The sequence below is a fragment of the Poromitra crassiceps genome, assembly GCF_964638095.1.
Source record: "Poromitra crassiceps genome assembly, chromosome: 16".
In the NCBI taxonomy this organism is placed as follows: domain Eukaryota; kingdom Metazoa; phylum Chordata; class Actinopteri; order Beryciformes; family Melamphaidae; genus Poromitra; species Poromitra crassiceps.
In genome coordinates, this window is record NC_139645.1 from 37,751,321 (window position 1) to 37,765,542 (window position 14,222).

Below are 14,222 nucleotides of genomic sequence, written 5' to 3' on the forward strand. Positions count from 1 at the left end.
CTGATTAGTGATAGGGCTTTTTTTTTATAAAAATAAATAAATAAAAATTGCCGATCGCATATTTGAGGTCAAAATCGGCCGATACAGATTGCTTGCCGATCGATCGGTGCACCCCTACTGTGTTGTGTTGTGATGACTGTGTTGTGTTTAACCCTGACTTGCCTGGTGAAATAAAGCAATTGTGATAGTAGTCACGCCGTTATTAGTCTCTCAGCCTTCACACAAAGGCACCTTGGCTTGCTCTTGTCACATTCACCAGCAGTCCCGTCCTGCTTGTCCTCCCCCTCCCTCAGTGGGTGTAGAGGGAGGCGGTGAAGACGATGTCCCGCCTGATGGCCTGGGACGCCTTCTCCATCTTGCTCCCCAGGTCGGAGTTTCCGATGATGCGGGCGGCCTGGCGCACCTCCTTCAGCACCTCATCCAAACGCTGGATGCAGCGCACCACCGTACCCTCCTGGACGTCAGTGAGCTTGGCGATCTCTGCAAATGGCATGCCTCTGGCCCAGCGGTACACCACCTCTGTCAGGCCAAATTTGAACTGTCTTACAAAGTCCTCTGCTGTCTGCGCTATTGCATACTCCCTCTGCAGCTCGCCGATACGGCGGGCGACCGACAGCACCCGATCTTTACCCTCCTGGAGTGTCTTGGTGATGTGCGGCTCCACCTGGGTGTTCTGTTGGAAGACCACACAGGACAGCAGGGCGGCGATCTCCTCGGGTGCCAGTGGGCCCAGAGTATTCTCGAACAGTAGCTCGGTCAGCAGCAGCTCGTGGTTGCTGATCTGACATGCCACCCGGCCTTTCAGCTGCACCACCCCGCCCCTGTCCACGTATTGCAGCGACTGCAGGACCTTGATCCTCTGGTGGTACTCGGGAAGCAGAGACAGAGACTGGTCGGACACCAGGAACAGCAGCTTGTCCAGCTCTTCCTGCACACTCATCCTCTCGTGATTTTGCGCATACTGCTCCGAGAAAGTGGGCGAGTGGACGCAGTTGAATTCCTTGAGGCGGTGCTCCAGCTCGCAGAGCCTCCTGGAACCTTTGAGCACATCGGCGCTCTTCAGCTGGAGGTCGTTCACTGCATCGAGGGTCGCAATCCTGCCCGGGTTGGCCTCGGCCAATCGCAGCAGCTCCTGGGTCACCATGGAGATGGCTTGGCCAGGAGGCTCAAGCCTGAAGCATGGCTGTTGCCTCTTGTAGTAGTCCATAATCCTCTCAGGATTCACCTTGAGGGTTTTCACCGTGATGGCTGAGATGTCCTGCAGCTTAAGCTTCTGCACTGTGTGGCTGCATGGGCCTTCAGGTATAAAGAGAGCCGTGTTGTAGAGGTGAGGGAAGGCGTTGGGGCCGTCCCCATCCCATTCCTCATTGCCCTTCTCACAGATGATCAGAGCTGCCAAAGTGCGTTCCACAGGGTCACTGGAGACCTGAAGAATAACTCCCAGGGCATTCAGATGCTGTTTGTTATTAACTAGTACAACTCGACCAACAGACAGAGCTTTCAGCCCGTTGACAGACCCCAGAGTAGCGCGTTGCAGAGCCTCAGCAGTGATGCGTAGCTCGGTCACGGTCTGGTAGTAAGGCACCAGGTCGGACATTTGGCCCTCCATGTCTAGTGGAGGCAGAGATGACACCATCTGCTTCAGCTGCCTGATCCTCTTCTCGTGGGTCTGGGTCTGGGTGTGTCTGTGGTTTTCAGAGAAGCTCCGCCTCATCATGTCGGTGATGCAGAGGGCCTCCACCCGCAGCAGGTTGAGAATCATAGTGTAGGTCAGTCTGAACTGGGACTGGAGGACAGTAGGTTTACCCAGCATTATTTCATGCAGGTCTCCCATGTTGTGGACCCCAGCCTTGCAGAGAATGATGACTGTGCCTATGGCATCCAAACCTCTCCTGCCTGCTCTACCTGCCATCTGAATATACTCACCAGGCAGTAGGTTTCTGATGCCGGTCCCGTCGTGTTTCCTGATGCTGTCGAACACCACAGTTCTAGCAGGCATGTTCACTCCCATAGCAAACGTCTCAGTGGCAAACAGCACTTTGACAAGCCCTTGTGAGAAAAGCATCTCAATGACTTCCTTGACTATGGGCAGGATCCCGCTGTGGTGGACGGCTATTCCTCTCTTCAGCAGGTCTCTCATCAGCAGGATCTGGGGCAACTCTCGGTCTCCTCCCCTGAGGTGACTCAGGCTGTTCTGGAAGAACCTGTGGATCTCTACCTTCTCCACAGAGGTGGTCAGGTCAATGGAAGTAAGCGAACGGGCATAATTGTCGCAGCGCGTCCGGGAGAAGGTGAACGCCACCACCGGCGTCTGCTGGTGCTGGGACAGGTAGTGCAGGAGAGGGGGCCACAAGGCTAGGTCCTGATTGGCTGAAGTGTAATGAGAAGTGTTCTTCCTGCCAAATGATTGGGCGTGTTTGCTGCTTTGCTGCCTCTTGGCATTGATAGCAACATAATACCCTTTTGGGAGGAAGTTGCCCGTAGCGTCCAGCAGCAGGAACATCTTCTGTGCCATGGTGCTGTTTCCAATGTACAGGTAATGCTCCAAAGGCACATGTCTCTTCTCTGTGCTGATCACATAAATGTGCCTCTTCTTAATACGACCAATCCACTCGCTGAACTCCAGAGCATTCGGCACCGTCGCGCTGAGCAGGATGATGCCGACGTGTTCAGGAAGCAGAATCAAAACCTCCTCCCACACAACCCCTCTCTCAGCGTCGTTGATGTATAGTCTAGCAGCAAGTCCTCAAAAAAGGCTTTAGTTTTTGAGATACCCCTACCCGAGGTAGAACAAATGACAACAATGATTTTTCTTATCTTTAGGGTCTCCCATTAATGAAATTGATTGTTGTCAAAAAAAAAATTGGGGGAAAAGATGTTTTTTTGGCTGTTCTTTAGAACTACCCCAATCTCTGAAAAAGAGCCAAATTAGGCCAGTCCGAATAGGGGAAAGGTGACAAAAAAGCCAATAACTTGAGAATGCTCACTCTTTTCCTCATCAGATTTGCTGAGGTATGAACCAGGTGGCTGCCCTACATCACCAAATAGTCAAAAAATGATTTACCTAAAAAGATAATGAATTATAGTCCTGTAAATATAGCTTTAGTTTAGGCGGAAATTGTAATTTGTGGTGATAGGAACATAGGACTCCATCACTTTTCTCTCATTTATCAGAAAAACTGAAATCCCTGAAAAATATACCATTACGGAGTTGTCTAGGGTGCTATTGAACACTGACCAGTAGCTGTATGGAGATATCTGGTACAGTTGTATTGCAAATGAGATTTCTTTAGACATAGGCCTACTACCTCTTCTCTGAAACAGTCAAATTAGGTCACTGGCATAATAGTCTATAAGTTAAGAATGCTCACTCTGATGGTCATCATATTTGGAGAGGGAAATACCAGGTGGCTGAACTACATCACCAAATAGTCAGAATGTGAGTAACCCAATAAAATAAAGATTATCTAAATTACAAACCACCTGGAGCGGCTGTAGCTCAGGAGGTAGAGCGGGTCGTCCACTAATCGTTTTGGATCAAAGAGGTCGGTGGTTCAATTCCCACCTCCTCCAGTCTGCATGTCGAAGTGTCCTTGGTCAAGATACTGAACCCCAAATTGCTCCTGATGGTGTGCCAGCACCCTAACCTGCCGCCATCGGTGGTAAATGGCAAATGGCCTGCATTTATATAGCGCTTTTATCCAAAGCGCTTTACAATCAGTAGATAGTCTACATTCACCCATTCATACACCGATGGCGGCAGGCTGCCACGCAGGCCGGGAGCAAGGAGGGTTAAGGGTGTCTTGCCCAAGGACACAGCGACAGCAGCTGGGAGGGAGCGGGGATCGAACCGCCAACCCTTGCGTCATTGGCCGACCCGCTCTACCTCCTGAGCTAAAGTCGCCCCGGTGCATGAATAGGTGAATGTACCTACTGATTGTAAAGCGCTTTAAATAAAAGCGCTATATAAATGCAAGCCATTTACCATTACCATAAAACAGAAACAACAAGCTGTAAATATTGGAAGTTTGATTGAAACTGGAACATTAATCCAAGTATAATAGTAATCATAATACATAATACACAATCACAAAAACAGACTAGAAAAACGGACTAGAAAACAAAATAACCAAGGCAAAAATAAAACAGAACACAGAAATAAAAAGTGGCTGCTTATTTATCCAGGTATATGGACACTTTTTTCACAGCCAAAGTCCAAATATCCAAATATGAAATACAGTATCAGGCCTTTGTTGAACGTATTATGACCCTACCAGATTATTGTGCCAGTGTTTGGGAGTCTGGGGCACATTCACAACCTTATACTCCATTTACTGCAATTGTAAGGATTGCAAAATACTGATGCAAACAAAACTGTCTAAATATTGTTCAGTCTGGAGGCAGCCTGTCTATCTGGAGACGATCATGTTTAATATACTGCATCCTTAGTATCATTGTCCATTTGTCAGATTAAGCTATCACAATGTTACATTATTTCCTCTTCTGTGTATCATATTGTAAGCTTTTTCCGAAGTATTTGGATCTTTCATTGTTGCTGCGCATAAGATGTTGGAAGGCCAACAGAGAAGCACTGGCACTTTCCACTCTCTCCACAGTTTGGATCTTTGCAATACAAGTGAGTAATGTCTCTCACTTCTGTAGGTGCTGGGGGGTTTTCTAAATAGGACTGGTTGGCTCCATCTCTGGCAATCCATCCCTTGACGATAGGACTCCATAACAGGGGTTTGGGCATGTGACTGTGAAACCATATCAGTGTCTGATACATTGCTCTTGCTGTCTACCAGCATGTCATGCACTCACTGGCTGTGACACAACAAGTAGTTTGTACAGAATAGGAAAGACAACAGCATTCACCAAACTCAAGACCCATCTCAGTGAGCTCAAAGATCTGGCCCATTTTGGACTCTGCCAGCTTGGAAGAGTCTTTGGCAGTCGCAAGAGAATTTGCACTTCTGCTTTACGGAAAAAATAAAAAGGAAAATGGACTGATGTGCACAAACTTGGATGAACTGAGGTTCATAATTGCATCAACAACATATGCAGCCTCTGCAAATTTGCCACCAACAGAGGATGCATTTGCACAACATGTGCAAAGAGCAATGTATCAGACAGCGATATGGTGTCACAGTCACATGCCCAAACCAATGTTATGGAGTCCTATCAGCAAGGGATGGATTGTCAGAGATGGAGCCATTAAACCAGTCCTATTTAGGAAACCCCCCAGCACCTACAGAAGTGAGAGACATTACTTACTTGTATTGCAAAGATCCAAACTGTTAAAAGAGTGGAAAGTGCCAGTGCCTCTCTGTTGGCCTCCCCTGTACGGAGTTCGGCACCTGCTGTGCAGAATGTCAAAATGTGTCCCCAAACATCTGAGGAACCTGACATTTGACATTCTAGTATCTATATACTTGACCTCTCACTGAAACACATCTTATGTACGCGCAGCAACAATGAAACATCCAAATACTTCGGAAAAAGGTTACAATATGATACACAGAAGAGGATTTTTTTTTACATTGTGATAGCTTAATCTGACAAATGGACAATGATACTAAGGATATATTAAACATGATTGTCTCCAGATAGACAGGCTGCCTACAGACTGAGCAATATTTAGACAGTTTGTTTGCATCAGTCTTTTGCAAGCCTTACAATTGCAGTCCATGGAGTATAAGCTTGTGAATGTGCCCCAGACTCCCAAACACTGGCACAATAATCTGGTACGGTCATAATACGTTCAACAAAGGGCTGATACTGTATTTCATATTTGGATATTTGGACTTTGGCTGTGAAACAAGTGTCCATATGCCAGGTCAAATTAGCAGGTTTTTTTTCTAGTCTGTTCTCCTGTTTTTGTTCATGAAATGAAATGAAGCACTGAGATTTGGGGCTACCATAAAACAAATGTATTATGATTACTATTATACTTGTATTATTCCATCATGTCAAGACAGGAGATACTACTGATTTATAGTTTGGATTAATGTTCCAGTTTCAATAAAACTTCCAATATTTACACCTTGTATTTCTATGTTTTAGAGGCTTGTAATTTAGATCAACTTTATTTTATTGGGTTCCCCACATTCTGACTATTTGGTGATGTAGTTCAGCCACCTGGTATTTCCCTCTCCAAATATGATGATCATCAGAGTGAGCATTCTTAACTTATAGGCCACAGTACCCATCTGACCTCAAACACTATACCGTCCCAACTCCAACATCCCCTTCATCTCCAAAACTCTTGAGAGGGTGGTTGCCGCCCAACTCCAGTCCCACCTCGACTCAAACAACCTCCACAAACCATTTCAATATGATTTCCGCCCTAATCACAGCACTGAAACAGCCCTGTTAAAAATAAATAATGACTTCCTCCGTGCAGCTGACTCTGGAATCCTCACCATCCTCATCCTCCTTGACCTCTCCACTGCTTTCGATACCATCTCCCACCCACTACTTCTGGAGCACCTGGCGAACATTGGAATCACTGGTGTTGCACTTTCCTGGTTTGCATCCTACCTCCCGACAGACAACATTTTGTCCAACTAGGGAACCACTCGTCCGGGTGTTCTGCCATTTGACCCAGGGGTCAGTATTGGGTCCACTCCTATTCATCACCTACCTCCTCCCCCTGGGTAAAATCCTCCGACACTATGGTGTCCAGTTTCACTGCTACGCCGATGATACCCAGGTCTATATCTCCACCAAACCCACCGCCGCTCTTCCTCCCACCTCCCTCACCGCCTGCCTCCAGGACATCAGGAGCTGGATGAGCAGTAACTTCCTAAAGTTAAATGCCAGTAAAACCGAGGCCCTCCTCATCGGCTCCAAAAACATCCTCTCCAAAGCTCAAAACACCACTGCCCCAAACATCATCATTGACAGCTTCCCTGTTCCCTTCTCCACCCAAGTCAAGAGCCTCTGCGTCATTCTGAACAGCACCCTCTCCTTTGCACCCCACATAAAAAACATCACCCGGTCTGCTTTCTTCCACATCCGCAACATCTCCAGACTCCGCCGATCCCTGTCCCAACACAGCACCAAAGTCCTCATCCTGATCCACGTTACATCCCAGATTAATTACTGCAGCTCTCTTCTCTCTGGCCTACCCACCAAATTGCTCAACAGACTCCAAATGCCTGGATCATCACCCGCATCATCTGACCACCTCACCCCTGTCCTCATTCAACTCCACTGGCTTCCCATTCACTACCAGATTGACTTCAAAAACCTTCTGCTCACTTACAAAGCCCTACACAAACTAGCACCCACCCATCTCTCTGACCTCCTCCAGGAATACACCCCTTCCCGCTCCCTACGCTCTTCCTCAGCTGGCCTCCTGACTGTCCCGCCTCCCTCGCCTCAGTACCATGGGTGCTAGGGCCTTCAGCTGCTCTGCACCCAGACTCTGGAACTCGTTGCCATCACACATCCAACAGTCTGACTCCATCACCACATTCAAATCCCACCTCAAAACCCACCTGTTCAAATTGGCCTACTACCTTTAATCATATACAGTACTCAATCTGTTATTCGCCTGCCGTGTGTATCTCCTGTCTTTTCTTATATCTACGCTCGTCATATTTTAATGATGCTGGTGTTTGCAATGCTTGTTTTTATGTATGATATTTTAGAATGTCATGTCTCTTTTATGCACTGTACAATGACCTTGGGTGTTTTGAAAGGTGTCACCAAATAAAATGTATTATTATTATGTTTACAGGACTATAATTCATTATCTTTTTAGGTAAATCATTTTTTGACTATTTGGTGATGTAGGGCAGCCACCTGGTTCATACCTCAGCAAATCTGACGAGGAAAAGAGTGAGCATTCCCAAGTTATAGGCTTTTATGCCACTTATTCCCCATTCAGAATAACATACAATAATTTGACTGTTTCAGTGAAGAGGTAGTAGGCCTATGTCTAAAGAAATCTCATTTGCAATAGAACTGTACCAGATATCTCCATACAACTACTGGTCAGTGTTCAATAGCACCCTAGACAATTCAGTAATGGTATATTTTTCAGGGATTTCAGTTTTTCTGATAAATGAGAGAAACGTGATGGAGTCCTATGTTCCTATCACCACAAAGTACAATTTCCGCCTAAACTAAAGCTATATTTACAGGACTATAAGTCATTATCTTTTTAGGTAAATCATTTTTTGACTATTTGGTGATGTAGGGCAGCCACCTGGTTCATACCTCAGCAAATCTGATGAGGAAAAGAGTGAGCATTCTCAAGTTATTGGCTTTTTTGTCACCTTTCCCCTATTCGGACTGGCCTAATTTGGCTCTTTTTCAGGGATTGGGGTAGTTCTAAAGAACAGCCAAAAAAACATCTTTTCCCCCAATTTTTTTTTTGACAACAATCAATTTCATTAATGGGAGACCCTAAAGATGAGAAAAATCATTGTTGTCATTTGTTCTACCTCGGGTAGGGGTATCTCAAAATCTGAGGGCCCATTCTGCTAGACTAGTAGTGAACCTCGTCAAAGATCACCCACTCTAAGTCTCTGATCACCTCTGATCCATTGTAAAGCATCGACCTGAGAATCTCAGTGGTCATGATGAGACAGGAAGATTCAGGACTGAGCTGCACGTCGCCCGTCAGCAGTCCAACATCCCCAAAGGTATTCTTGAAGTCTCTGAACTTCTGATTGGACTGGGCCTTGATAGGGGAGGTGTAGATTGTCCTGGTCATGTGTTTCTGTGAGAGAGCAATAGCGTATTCTGCCACCACTGTTTTGCCAGCTGACGTGTGTGCTGCTACAAACACAGATTCATGAGCCTCCAGCCTCAACACAGCCTGTTTCTGGAAGACGTCCAGCTCAAACGGCCACTTGAAAGCCGGGTTGGGGATGCGTTCATAGAAGTCAGCAGAGGGTGAGGTGACTGGGATGGCCCATTTCTTGTTCTCAGGATCTTCTGCTGGTTTGGATTTCACTTGTTTTCCCTTCTCTGATGTAGAGGACGGCGGCACAGCATCCTTGATGCCCAGGTATTCCAGGCTGTTCTGGGCAGTTTGGGAGCTTCTCCACTTCCTCTGCCTTTCTCCTTCTCTTCTGCCTCAGATTGCAAATCAATGTTATCAAACATGGACAGAAGGGACATGAAGTTGATGTCTGCTTTCACTGTTTTGGCATCTTTGTCACTGAAGTCTATCCCAGCTTGAAGTCCAGGAGGGACTCGGAGTAAACCGTTCTCAAAGTCTATGTCCTCCAGCTCTGACTTCTTCTTGATTTTGTCCAGAGTAAGTTCCTCCATCCCTCCAGGCAGATTCAGTTCTTAGGTGTGGCAACAGTCAGTGCGGTGGAAACGGCTACTCAAATCTCTGAAGGTTGACTCTTAGGTCGTAGTGTGAGACACCTGCTTGAGGGTGTGCTCTCACAAATCTGGAGGTTGGCTCTTCGGTCGTGTGACGTGGTGAGTACTCACCGTCATGGCCGTAACTAGCTATGAGGACGGGGAGGTCCGGACCTCCCCTAATATTTCAGAGAAAAAAAAAGAAAAAAAAAATTATAAAACAATCTGCATGGAAAAGCATGAAAAACACGGGATCGCTTTTATTTTGAAACGAAAGGCAGGTCAGGCAAGAAGTCATCTGACGCCGCGTCCGCGGTAACTTGATTCCGAGAGAGCAGCAGCATGGTGGTGAGTGATGACTGTCTGTCTGCCTGGCGAGATAATTGAAGGTGAGCGAGCTGCGAGACAGTGAGCGAGTGAACGACAGACAGTGAGTGACACTGACAGATTTTTTAGCAACAACCAAGAAAGTAAGTGTCTAGTCTGTCTCTTAAGTAATGTTACCTGTGTGACACGTTGGGATGCTACTGGCTAATCATGCATGATGCCAATTGCCAAGCTCCCGAAGTCAGGTATGCAGGTGGCTATATGCATGGTTTCAGTTTCATGACCCAATAAGTAACAAAAAGAGGTGGTGTAAAGTTAAAAACAACATAATATATTTTATTTTATTTTTCAATCGTTCCTATCAGGAATAAATAAATGTCCCTCTGTATGTTTTTTTTTATTATCGATGATGACTTTGTGTGTTGTGTACGGCTTGGGTTGTGTACCTGTGTTTCGTCGCCTTGCTAAACTAATGGCTTAAGTCACTTTTTTACGAAAATGATATTTTTGCCTAAGTCAGCTCTTCAGGATGCTCCCCACCTCTGGTAAAACGGCCAACATCCTAATTGAAAAGAAAATGCTGTTTTTACCTCAATATTCGAATGGCCTAAATCAATAGTGTGACTAAATCAATCTAACTGTGACTTAGGCCATTTTATTTTTGCCTAAGTCACAAGACAATGCGACTTAGGCCATTTTACAAGCTTTTAAAATGGCATCTGCATCAAGGAAAAAGAAATACTTCAACATAAATGAAGCTCTTTGTATGTACAAACTGCTAGTGGGTTGGTTACGGGTGTAGCCTCAGCAAGTGGGACACCGATTAGAATGAAGAGGACCAGAGGAACATATGCCAAGGGTGTTTATTTAAAGCAGATCCCTTGATGATGATGTACAGGCAGATGTACAGGCAGATGCACATGTACAAGCAGATGCAGATGTACAAGCATATGATTTAGGCTTCAAATAATGCATCTGGAGGCAGAGCAGACAGGTTGAGCAACCCCGGATGATGTCCCAGACACTGACGCCACAGACAGGACCTTTCCGGAGGCCGACCTGGATGCTGGTGACGCCGGCAGGTATACTCAGGGGGCCGGCCCGGATATTGTCGACTCCGTCTGGACTGTTCTGGAGGGTGGCGCCGAGGGATGGGAGTCAGGGAAGATTGGCGCTGAGGGATGGGCGCCAAGGGAGCAGATGGAGGTGCGGGGGCCACCAGAGCAGGCGGTGCAGGGGGCACCGGGGCTGTAGCTGGGGGGGCCACCGGGACTGACGGTGCGGGGGGCACTGGGACTGGCAGTGCGGGGGGCACTAGGACTGGAGCCAGGGGGGCCACCGGGACTGGCGGTGCGGGGGGCACCGGAACTGGCAGTGCAGGGGGCACCGGAACTGGCAGTGCGGGGGGCACTGGGACTGGTGGTGCAGGGGGCACTGGGACTGGAGCCAGGGGGGCCACCGGGACTGGCGGTGCGGGGGGCACTGGAACTGGCAGTGCGGGGGGCACTGGGACTGACGGTGCGGGGGGCACCGGAACTGGCAGTGTGGGGGGCAGTGGGACTGGTGGTGCGGGGGGCACTGGGACTGGAGCCAGGGGGGCCACCGGGACTGGCGGTGCGGGGGGCACTGGAACTGGCAGTGCGGGGGGCACTGGGACTGGCAGTGTGGGGGGCAGTGGGACTGGTGGTGCAGGAGGCACCGGGACTGGCAGTGCGGGGGGCACTGGGACTGATGGTGCAGGGGGCACTGGGACTGGAGCCAGGGGGGCCACCGGGACTGGCGGTGCGGCGGGCACTGGAACTGGCAGTGCGGGGGGCACTGGGACTGGCGGTGCAGGGGGCACCGGAACTGGCAGTGTGGGGGCCAGTGGGACTGGTGGTGCAGGAGGCACCGGGACTGGCAGTGCGGGGGGCACTGGGACTGGTGGTGCGGGGGGCACTGGAACTGGAGCCAGGGGGCCACCGGGACTGGCGATGCGGAGGGCACCAGGACTGGCAGTGTGGGGGGCACCAGGACTGGCGGTGCGGGGGGCACCGGGACAGGCGATGCGGGGGGCACTAGGACTGGCGCCAGGGTGCCCACCAGCGCTGGCGATGCGGGGAGCACCGGGACTGGCGGCGCGGGGGCACTGGGACTGGCGGTGCGGGGGCACTGGGACTGGCAGTGCGGGGGGCACCGGGAATGGGTGAGGCACAGGGAGCGCCTGGGCTGGGTGAGGCACAGGGAGTGCCTGGGCTGGGTCAGGCACAGGGAGCGCTTTCCTTGAGTACAAGCATCCCTCTACCGCATCAAGCCTCCTCAAGAAGAGGTGTCTCAAATAGTCCATGGTGTCTCGTGCAGGTTGACCATGCTGCCGCTCAGGTGTAGGCCCAACTACATGGGGATGGTATCGTTGTGGGGGAGGGGGGTGCGATGGTGGATGATATCCCCACAACTGAAGGTATGGAGGTGCCCTTCTTCCCCCTACTGGCTGCTGGTTCCTCTGGTCCATTCCCACTTGCTGAGGCCCATCCGGGCTTGAAGGACCATGTACATGCAGCTGGATAGAACGCTCATCGATAGGGACTTGAGACTTTACTTGGACTTGCCCGTCAAAGACTTGACTTGGACTTTCCCCTCAAAGACTTGACTTGGACTTGCCCCTCAAAGACTTGAGACTTGACTTGGACTTGCAAAAAATTACTTGTGAGCAGTGAAATTGTTTGAAATGTTAAAGGGTTAGTTAAAACCCAGCAAAGAGCTGGAGGAAGAAGTGAGGAGAGGCACATGCCTCCTCAGTGTTTGATTTAATTGACATTTGTTTGATTTAAGAAGGATTTAAGTTTAAATTACAATTTGTTTAGAGTGACCCAGCAAAGAAGAGCTGGAGGAAGAAGTGAGGCACATGCCTCCTCAGTGTTTGATTTAACTGACATTGTTTGATTTAAGAAGGATTTAAGTTTAAGTTTAAATTACAATTTGTTAAGAGTGACGCAGTAAAGATGAGTTTGCTTTATTAAATGAAAGTCAAACTGCCCTCTGTCTCCTGAGTCTCTATCTATGTGCTCCACTAGTGTTTTAAACTGTTTGTGGTCACAGAAGTGGGAATAAAAGATGTGCAGTGTTTTGCCTAAGTCAGGTTTAAAATTGCCTAAGATGCAACGGCATGTTCATAAATTGGCCTAAGTCATTTAATCCACTTATGCAACATGATTTGACATACAGCGTTATTTGTATGTTAATAGTCATATATTTTCATAACCTTTTTGTGTGAAATGATTAAGGAATATCATATACTCTCTATTTGGTTCAGTTTTTGTGTCTCCTGAAAAACTTGAAAATATGACTTAGGCCATTAGTTTAGCAAGGCGACGGTTTGTAGGTGTCATTTTGATATGAATTTGGCTAAAACAGTTTGTGTTTGTTAGTTACAATTATGTTGACAGGAGAGCTGAGCAGGTGGTGACATGAAAGAGAATATACTGAATAATGACATCACAACAGTATAATCCTAATGTTGATTTAAAATGATATATTACTCTAAATATGGCTAAAAAAGGGGGGGAAAAAAACGAAAAAAATTTTGAGACTGCGCCTCCCCTTGCTGGACCTCCCCTATTTCGGAACTCTGGTTACGGCCCTGCTCACCGTCTACTGGTCCTATTTATACCACCAGCAGGGTAGAATTTATGACATAACTAATGAGGTCACAATAAGGAGGATTTATGACATCACTGGTGATGTCACACTCTGTGAGTGGAGAGACGTGACGTGGTGAGTACTCACCGTCTACTGGTCCTATTTATACGTCACTGATGATGTCACTATGGAAAAAGAACAAGACCGCTGCCATGAGAGGGGGCGATCGGGTTTTACAGAATGTAGGGAAACAGCGGATGGATAAATCTAGAAGGAGGCCGTAATGCAACATAAAGGATGCCAACTGCCATAAAGCACCACAGAAGAAGGCCACGGCCACACTGTGGACCGTGGATTCTGTACGTCCATGGCCGTAACTAGCTATGAGGACGGGGAGGTCCGGACCTCCCCTAATATTTCAGCCTGCAAAAAAAAAAAAAAAAAAAAAAAAAAAAATCTTTTTTGCAGGCCAGGCCAGGCCAGGCCACTCACTGAACAGCAGGCCAGGCACCGCCTACTGGTTTACTAGTGGTTTTATTACTTTATTCAGGTTTAAAGTGGGTGCATCTCATTGTAATCATGCATGATGCCAATTGCCAAGCTCCCGAAGTCAGGTATGCAGGTGGCTATATGCATGGTTTCAGTTTCATGACCCAATAAGTAACAAAAAGAGGTGGTGTAAAGTTAAAAACAACATAATATATTTTATTTTATTTTTCAATCGTTCCTATCAGGAATAAATAAATGTCCCTCTGTATGTTTTTTTTATTATCGATGATGACTTTGTGTGTTGTGTACGGCTTGGGTTGTGTACCTGTGTTTGTAGGTGTCATTTTGATATGAATTTGGCTAAAACAGTTTGTGTTTGTTAGTTACAATTATGTTGAGAAAGAAGTTACTCCCGCACACTGTCTCCAAATGCAAATAAAAGTTTCTATTAAACTTTTATT

The 14,222-nt window shown here is 47.6% G+C and overlaps 1 pseudogene across 1 annotated transcript; it reads right to left on the reverse strand.

Moving 5' to 3' along the window:
• Positions 1-289: 289 nt before the first annotated feature.
• Positions 290-13,641, reverse strand: LOC310791628 (superkiller complex protein 2-like; annotated as a pseudogene). Its single transcript has 4 exons — positions 13,636-13,641; positions 10,698-10,785; positions 8,499-9,308; positions 290-2,732 (listed from the first exon to the last, which is right to left on the reverse strand). The product of its transcript is annotated as a superkiller complex protein 2-like (transcript).
• Between the last annotated feature and the right edge of the window lie 581 nt (positions 13,642-14,222).